The sequence below is a fragment of the Eriocheir sinensis genome, unplaced genomic scaffold, assembly GCF_024679095.1.
Source record: "Eriocheir sinensis breed Jianghai 21 unplaced genomic scaffold, ASM2467909v1 Scaffold384, whole genome shotgun sequence".
Lineage (NCBI taxonomy): Eukaryota > Metazoa > Arthropoda > Malacostraca > Decapoda > Varunidae > Eriocheir > Eriocheir sinensis.
Window position 1 is genome coordinate 70,001 of NW_026111703.1, and position 7,500 is coordinate 77,500.

At 43.6% G+C, this 7,500-nt stretch overlaps 1 protein-coding gene and 1 long non-coding RNA gene across 22 annotated transcripts in view; one reads left to right on the forward strand and one right to left on the reverse strand.

Moving 5' to 3' along the window:
- The window catches only part of LOC126992010 (uncharacterized), a 120,479-nt gene that overhangs the window by 50,068 nt on the left and 62,911 nt on the right, over positions 1–7,500 (forward strand). The window lies entirely within an intron of this gene.
- The window catches only part of LOC126992011 (uncharacterized), a 2,565-nt gene continuing 1,964 nt past the window's right edge, over positions 6,900–7,500 (reverse strand). For 3 of the 10 annotated variants that reach the window (XR_007746078.1, XR_007746076.1, XR_007746073.1), the window contains exon 3: positions 6,900–7,399. This is a non-coding gene — a long non-coding RNA (uncharacterized LOC126992011). The other 7 variants (XR_007746077.1, XR_007746071.1, XR_007746070.1 and 4 more) reach the window with 4 other exon arrangements.

The following is a 7,500-nucleotide window of genomic DNA, read 5'->3' on the forward strand; positions in this document are numbered from 1 at the left end:
CTATGTACAACGGAGTGGAAAGAGTGTGTGAGCACTTTTTCAGGAGTATAGCTGGAACCATATCTGGTCCTGCAGCAGAGAATGTATTTATTGCTGCAATGGCCTGCTCTATATCTTCCTTGTTGAATTCTATGTCTTCTAGTTGTGTGCCTTCTCTATTCTGTGATGGTTGGTATGCAGTTGTGTTACATAGTGGTTTGCTGTAAACTGAGTTACATTGTTCATCCAAGGCATCTGCAATCTCTTTGGGGTCCGTGATTTGCCTCCCTTTCCATGAAATGGGTCCTACAGAACTTCTTATTTCTGCCTTTGACCTAGCATAGGAGTAAAAATATTTTGGATTATTCTTTATGGCATCCACTGCTCTTCTTTCTTCTGTCTTCAATTCATTTTCGTGAGATTCAGCCAGTTTATTTTCAATCGTCTTGATTTTATTCTTTAGACTTCGTTGGTTATTTCTCATGTTGGTTTTTAATTGTTTAACCAGTCTTGTCCTTTTTTTCATTAATATTCTCCGATCACGGGGAATTGATTTTTGTCGCCGTTTTATCTTTTGGGTGCAGTGCATATATCTTGCAATTTAGTGAGAATGTATTCAACCATCATGTTAATCGATTTATTCTCTAATTCTGAATTCCAGTTAACGTTTCCTTGTTCACTGCGTTCCAATCGACTTTAGAGTGGAAGAAGTTTAATGCTGCAAAAGACTCAAGTTTTCTGGTATTATTTGCCCTCCCTATATCACTCAGCATCGTCTCCACTATCACTAATCTATGGTCTGATAGTATAGTGTCTTCAGTGTCAACCGTATTTACCAATTCTTCATTATTAGTAAATACCAGGTCCAGTATGTTCTCTCCTCTTGTAGGTTCGTTTATTAGTTGATTCAGTAAAAATTCGTTTGCCAAGTTCACCAACGTTGTAGAGTGTAGTCTGTCCACTGCTGTTCCCCCATACATTGTCTTGGTGTCCCATTCTATAATTGGCAGGTTGAAGTCCCCGTTTATAATTATTGTTGGCTCTGGCGGTCCCAATCTCCGTATCTCCTCCGTTATACAATTATTAAAATTTAGAAAACTCTGTTGTGAACATCCTGGCGGTCTGTATACAGTGATTATGATAGTCTTCAGTCGCTCTATATAGCACTACGTATTCTGTTTCACCATCAGAACCAGCTACTAACATTTTTGTATGCCGGGACCAATCATCCCTCACATAAACTATTACTCCACCTTTTTTCCTTCCTGCTAGGCGGTCTCCTCGAAACTGTTGGAAACCACTAATTTTTATTTCCCCATCTTTTATATCTTGCCGTAAGTGTGATTCGGTAAAACACATTAATATTGCGTTACATGTCCTAGCTATTTCACTCGGCATATTTCTTTTATAATGTTTTTTCCTGGGAAATATACCCTCAATGTTGCAGCATATTATTGCTGATCTATTGAGTAGTGGTGTGCTTGACTGGTAATCTGGGGGTGAGCAATCTTGCAAATTTGGTTGATATGTAGGACTTCTTACCTGTAGGCTTGGCTCAAATCTTAGTTTTTTGGATATAATTATATCCTCTTCACATGTCATTGTGCGTCGGATAACTCGATTTTTGGCTTCTAAGAATGCTGGGCATTTTATATTAAATACTGAATGGGCTGTTTGTGGTCTATCGGCATCCGCACAGTGGCAACATTTCAAGTTATCTTTCGTGGTGCAATCATTTGACCTGTGTTCTCCGGCACAAAATCCGCATCAAGGTTTCAGCTGGGTACACTTTTCAGCCTTATGGCCATACTGTGAACAATTACCACACCTCAGTGCCCAGTAATGGTCATATGTATGACATCGTGACATATGCAGATAGATATATCCTCCATTTTTCATGACGGCATTTCTGATTCTTGGTGACACTCCTAGTATGACAGTTTTGAACCCTGGTGCACTTGGTTTACTGGTCAGAACTTTTATTTCATTCTCTTCATCTATGAGTTCAGTAATATTTGTGTTCTTATCCAATATTATTTGGTTTAAATCTGAATCCACAATTGAGTCTGGTACGTATGTCACGGCTAACTTAGGCCTCAATTTCTTTTGATGGGCGAGCTCATACTGGTTCGAGTTGGGCGTTTTTCCCACACACACACACACACACACACACACAAACACACACACAGACACATGGATGGGAGGGATTGACATAGAGGGGAGAGGGAGGTGGGCATGAACAAGCTGTAACTTATATATATCTCTCTCTCTCTCTCTCTCTCTCTCTCTCTCTCTCTCTCTCTCTCTCTCTCTCTCTCTCTCTCTCTCTCTCTCTCTCTCTCTCTCTCTCTCTCACACACACACACACACACACACACACACACACACACACACACACACAGACACATGGATGGGAGGGATTGACATAGAGGGGAGAGGGAGGTGGGCATGAACAAGCTGTAACTTATATATATTTCTCTCTCTCTCTCTCTCTCTCTCTCTCTCTCTCTCTCTCTCTCTCTCTCTCTCTCTCTCTCTCTCTCTCTCTCTCTCTCTCTCTCTCTCTCTCTCACACACACACACACACACACACACACACACACACAGACACATGGATGGGAGGGATTGACATAGAGGGGAGAGGGAGGTGGCATGAACTCAGCTGTAACTTATATATATTTTTCTCTCTCTCTCTCTCTCTCTCTCTCTCTCTCTCTCTCTCTCTCTCTCTCTCTCTCTCTCTCTCTCTCTCTCTCTCTCACACACACACACACACACACACACACACACACAGACACAAGTTTGGGAGTGAGTGACAAAGAGCGGCGAGGGAGTTGGGCAGGAAAACGCTGTAAATTATATATATTTCTCTCTCTCTCTCTCTCTCTCTCTCTCTCTCTCTCTCTCTCTCTCTCTCTCTCTCTCTCTCTCTCTCTCTCTCTCTCTCTCTCTCTCTCTCTCTCTCTCTCTCTCTCTCTCTCTCTCTCTCTCTCTCTCTCTCTCTCTCTCTCTCTCTCTCTCTCTCTCTCTCACACACACACCCACACACACACACACACACACACATGGATGGGAGGATTGACATAGAGGGAGAGGGAGGTGGGAACAAGCTGTAACTTATATATATTTCTCTCTCTCTCTCTCTCTCTCTCTCTCTCTCTCTCTCTCTCTCTCTCTCTCTCTCTCTCTCTCTCTCTCTCTCTCTCTCTCTCACACACACACACACACACACACACATATGGATGGGAGGGATTGACATAGAGGGGAGAGGGAGGTGGGCATGAACAAGCTGTAACTTATATATATTTCTCTCTCTCTCTCTCTCTCTCTCTCTCTCTCTCTCTCTCTCTCTCTCTCTCTCTCTCTCTCTCTCTCTCTCTCTCTCTAATGCCCAGAGTATTATGGCTAACAAGGATGAGATAGACCTTCTGATCAAAGGGAGAAACAGTGATGTATTATGCGTAAGTGGAACGTGGTTATCACCTGAAACTCCTAACGAATATATTGATATTCCTAACTATAACATTTTTAGGTGTGGCAAGGGTAGGGGAGGAGGTGTTTGCATCTATATAAGAGATATTTACAAGGCTACTCCTGTACACTTTCTTGTACATATGACTATATATCTGATGTTTTAAAATGTGTCATTTTAAAAGGTAAGGATTTTTATATATTAGGGGATTTTAATGATGATTTTTTATTAAACAGCAGTAAGCTGAAACAAATTATTGCAAATGCAAAACTAACTCAAGTAATTGCCAAACCCACGAGGATTACTTCCAGCTCTGCCACACTGTTAGACTTAATTGTAACCAACAAACCTCATTCTGTAACAGTTTCTGACACACTTCCGTGCCATGTGGCTGACCATGAACTGATCACTGTAACTATTAACTTACGAAAGGCCAAGCGACTGTAAAACTTTTCGTGAACTAAGAAGATATTAGCCAGAACTTTTGTGTAACTTGCTTTATCAGGAGAGTGCTAATTTAAACAAGATGTTTGCCACTGACAATACCGAAACACAGGTTAACATATTCACTGAATGTTTCAACAAATGTCTTAATGTGTGTGCACCTTTAGTGACTAGGGAAGTAAAGAGGCCCCCCGCCAGATACATTATGGTTCAATGACTACCTTCGTGATAGAACTCAGTCTGTCCGTATCGACAAACATATTTCAGATAAATTAGGCGTCTCCTATGGAGCTCCTCAGGGATCAGTGCTCGGGCCTATCTTATTTTTAATGTACGTAAATGACCTCTCACAATACGTCTCCGATTGCCTCGTCATCCAGTACGCGGATGACACACAGTTCATACACACGGGAAACATAGACAGAATTCAAGACCTAATTAGCAGAGGAGAGGAAACTTTATTAAAATCGAAAAGATATTTCCAATTAAATGGCTTAATGCATAGACTTCACAACTAGTTGACGGGAAATCTCTTCAGTCTTGGCGCGCTGGCTTCGCGTAAGGGGCCGATTGTTATGGCGACTTTCACTGCGACAACTCAAACACACTCTGCGTTCTTACTGAATTTAAGTGAAACAGGACGAAATCTTCAAGTTTTAGTGCATACAAGCAGGCAGGAGTGTCTCTAGAGTGATTTGGTCGAGGATTCAAGGTAACTTATATAAAATAGCACCATGCGTGCACTTTGAAAACGTTGTGTAAAAAATGGCAAATTTGCATAACTTTAGGTTGAAATCTTTACGTAAAATGAATGATAACTGTAGGATAGTGAAGTCCACAGTTTTACGTATTAGGAAACAAGAAATGTACGTTTAGTTAGTGCCTACATGGCAACTCAGCTCAGTTCCCGCGTCGCCTAACTCGCCTTAGGCACGCAGTCAGCTGGGCACTTCCCCTCTGTAAAGGATTATCGCTGTCCTGCCTCTGTTTACTCTCCAAGTAAAGGACCTACAGTTATTCATCGTCTCTGTACCCTTCCCCACAACTGCAGGATCCAGAGGACGATACAAGAAGACACAGAAGGCAGTGGATCGAGTGGAAGTGACGGAGGAGACACAAGATATGAGGACGCCGCGACCCCGTGGAGTAAACTGTGGAGGAGCCGTACTACGCCATCAGTGCAGTGACTCAGTGTTGTGTGCAGTGCAGTGGTGTGTTCAGTGCAGTGTGGTAGTGCGGGGGCCTACCCCGACTGAGCACTCTTTCGGCACGCGCCGCACCATGTGCGGCGCCAACTACTGGACGAGCGTGCAGAACTTCATGGTGAGCAACAGGTTGGCCCAGCGCCTGCATTTGCTGAAGCTCGTCGGGTTCTTCCCCGGGGACGTGCAGGCCGACCTGGACCGGGCCAAGGCAGAGGAGAAGGAGGACGACGAGGTGATCTTGGCCCAGCTTGCCAGGGAGCTGGCCGACGACCAGCCGGACCCGCCGACGGACGAGTTGCTCCTCGCCGCGGTCGGCACCTACGCCGGCTACCTGGCCAGGAAGGTCCAGGCCAACTCCTCTGTGGCCGAGTGCTGCACGCAGGAGCTTGCCCAGCAGGAGGAGATGAAGATTACCGTGGAGCTCGAGAGGGGCGACCCCTCTGTGATGTTCGACGCCCTGGTCGAGCTGGTCGACAGGGAGAGCTGGAGACGGGCAGGCGGTCCTGAAGCGGCCATCTCTCCCAATGGCCCACATGGCGTCCTTCGGGATGTCGCTGTGGGACTCCCTGATGTGCAGGGAGGACAAGAAGGAGCGCAGGTTGAGGTTCCTCTCCCTTGCCATGCGCCACAGGGACGGGTTCAGGCACCTCCTGGAGTTCCTGGCGGCCTCAGACCCGACCTTGCAGGGGTACAGGTGCCAGGAGGGGCACAACCTGGCCAACACCATCTTGCCGCACATCAGCAGGTCCCTCTTCAACTGTTTCGGTGCTAATTTCTCCAAGGACGTGACCTCAGAAGCGAGGAAGAACAAGGCCTTGAAGCAGCCGACCGGCAGGAAGAGGAGCAGTATCGAGGAGGGCAGGAAGGAGACGGCGAGGATCAGGGAAGTTTACAAGTCCAGGAAAGTGTCCGGGGCCCACAAGTAATAGGCCTAAAGTCTAAAGTGATTGTTCAGGGACGAGTGCCAGATAGCCGGCAAGACGTGCTGCGGCAATAGTGACATCTGAATTCAACCAAAATAAGTTGTGATTGTATATATAAAAATGAATATTTTGCTTTTGTTGAGTAAAATTAAGATGTTTCTGCATGCTTTCCTCAAGTATTAAGTTTCTAATGTGAAAATTAAGTGATTTATTAGATGTTAAAAACTTACGTAAAAAATTGCACTAAATAAAAAAAATAAGTAGCTATTTCGGGCAAAAACTTATAAGATATGCTAAATATTGCTATTGATTCTGAAAATATAAGTGATTATCTCTGCATTTGGTGATGTTTGTGCATCTAGCGTAAAATCTGAGGATTTTATAGCCTTTTTAAGTTTTGTTATACTTATATAAAAAACAATTAATCGGGATTTTATTAGGGAACGACTTTGAATTTTTTGATACCGCTGCTCATGGAGACTCATATATGCCTAAGGGAGGTGCCTGTTTTAGTTTCAGGTCGCTAGCTGCTTTGGTTTTGAAAATATTTAAATTTTAAATTTTTGAAAATCGGCCCCCTGCGAATCGGCCCCGCGCCCCGTTTCCCGTCAAGAGATTGTGAAGTCTATGCTTAATGTTAAACACAAAGAAAACCCAGTGCATGTTTATTGGAAGTCGGGGAATGACGTCCCAGATCCCGCAAAACATCCACCTACAGGTTGATGAGAGTAACATCACCCAGCACCTCCCTCAAGAACTTGGGTGTATATTTTGACGCTCACTTGACTTTTGATACACACATAAACAAAATAAGTAGTAAGATTTTTAGTACCATTATGTACATAAATCGTATAAAAGAGAACTTTAGCAAAAAGACAAGAATTACAGCTGTACAGTCACTTGTATTAAGCATAATTAATTATGGAATAAGACTATGGCCCACCGCTAATAAAACACACAGCAACAAATTCAAAAATTGCAAAACTATACTGCAAAAGTTGCACTGGGTGGAGGCGCCAAACATGACCATGTGACGCCATTCTCAAAGGAACTCGGTTGGCTGAAGGTAAACAAAAAATACGAGTACGAACTAGGCGTAATGACCTATAACATCATAAAGGGAACTAGGCGTAATGACCTATAACATCATAAAGGGAACTAGGCGTAATGACCCATAACATCATAAAGGGAACTAGGCGTAATGACCCATAACATCATAAAGGGAACTAGGCGTAATGACCCATAACATCATAAAGGGAACTAGGCGTAATGACCCATAACATCATAAAGGGAACTAGGCGTAATGACCCATAACATCATAAAGGGAACTAGGCGTAATGACCTATAACATCATAAAGGGAACTAGGCGTAATGACCTATAACATCATAAAGGGAACTAGGCGTAATGACCCATAACATCATAAAGGGAACTAGGCGTAATGACCCATAACATCATAAAGGGAACTAGACGTAATGA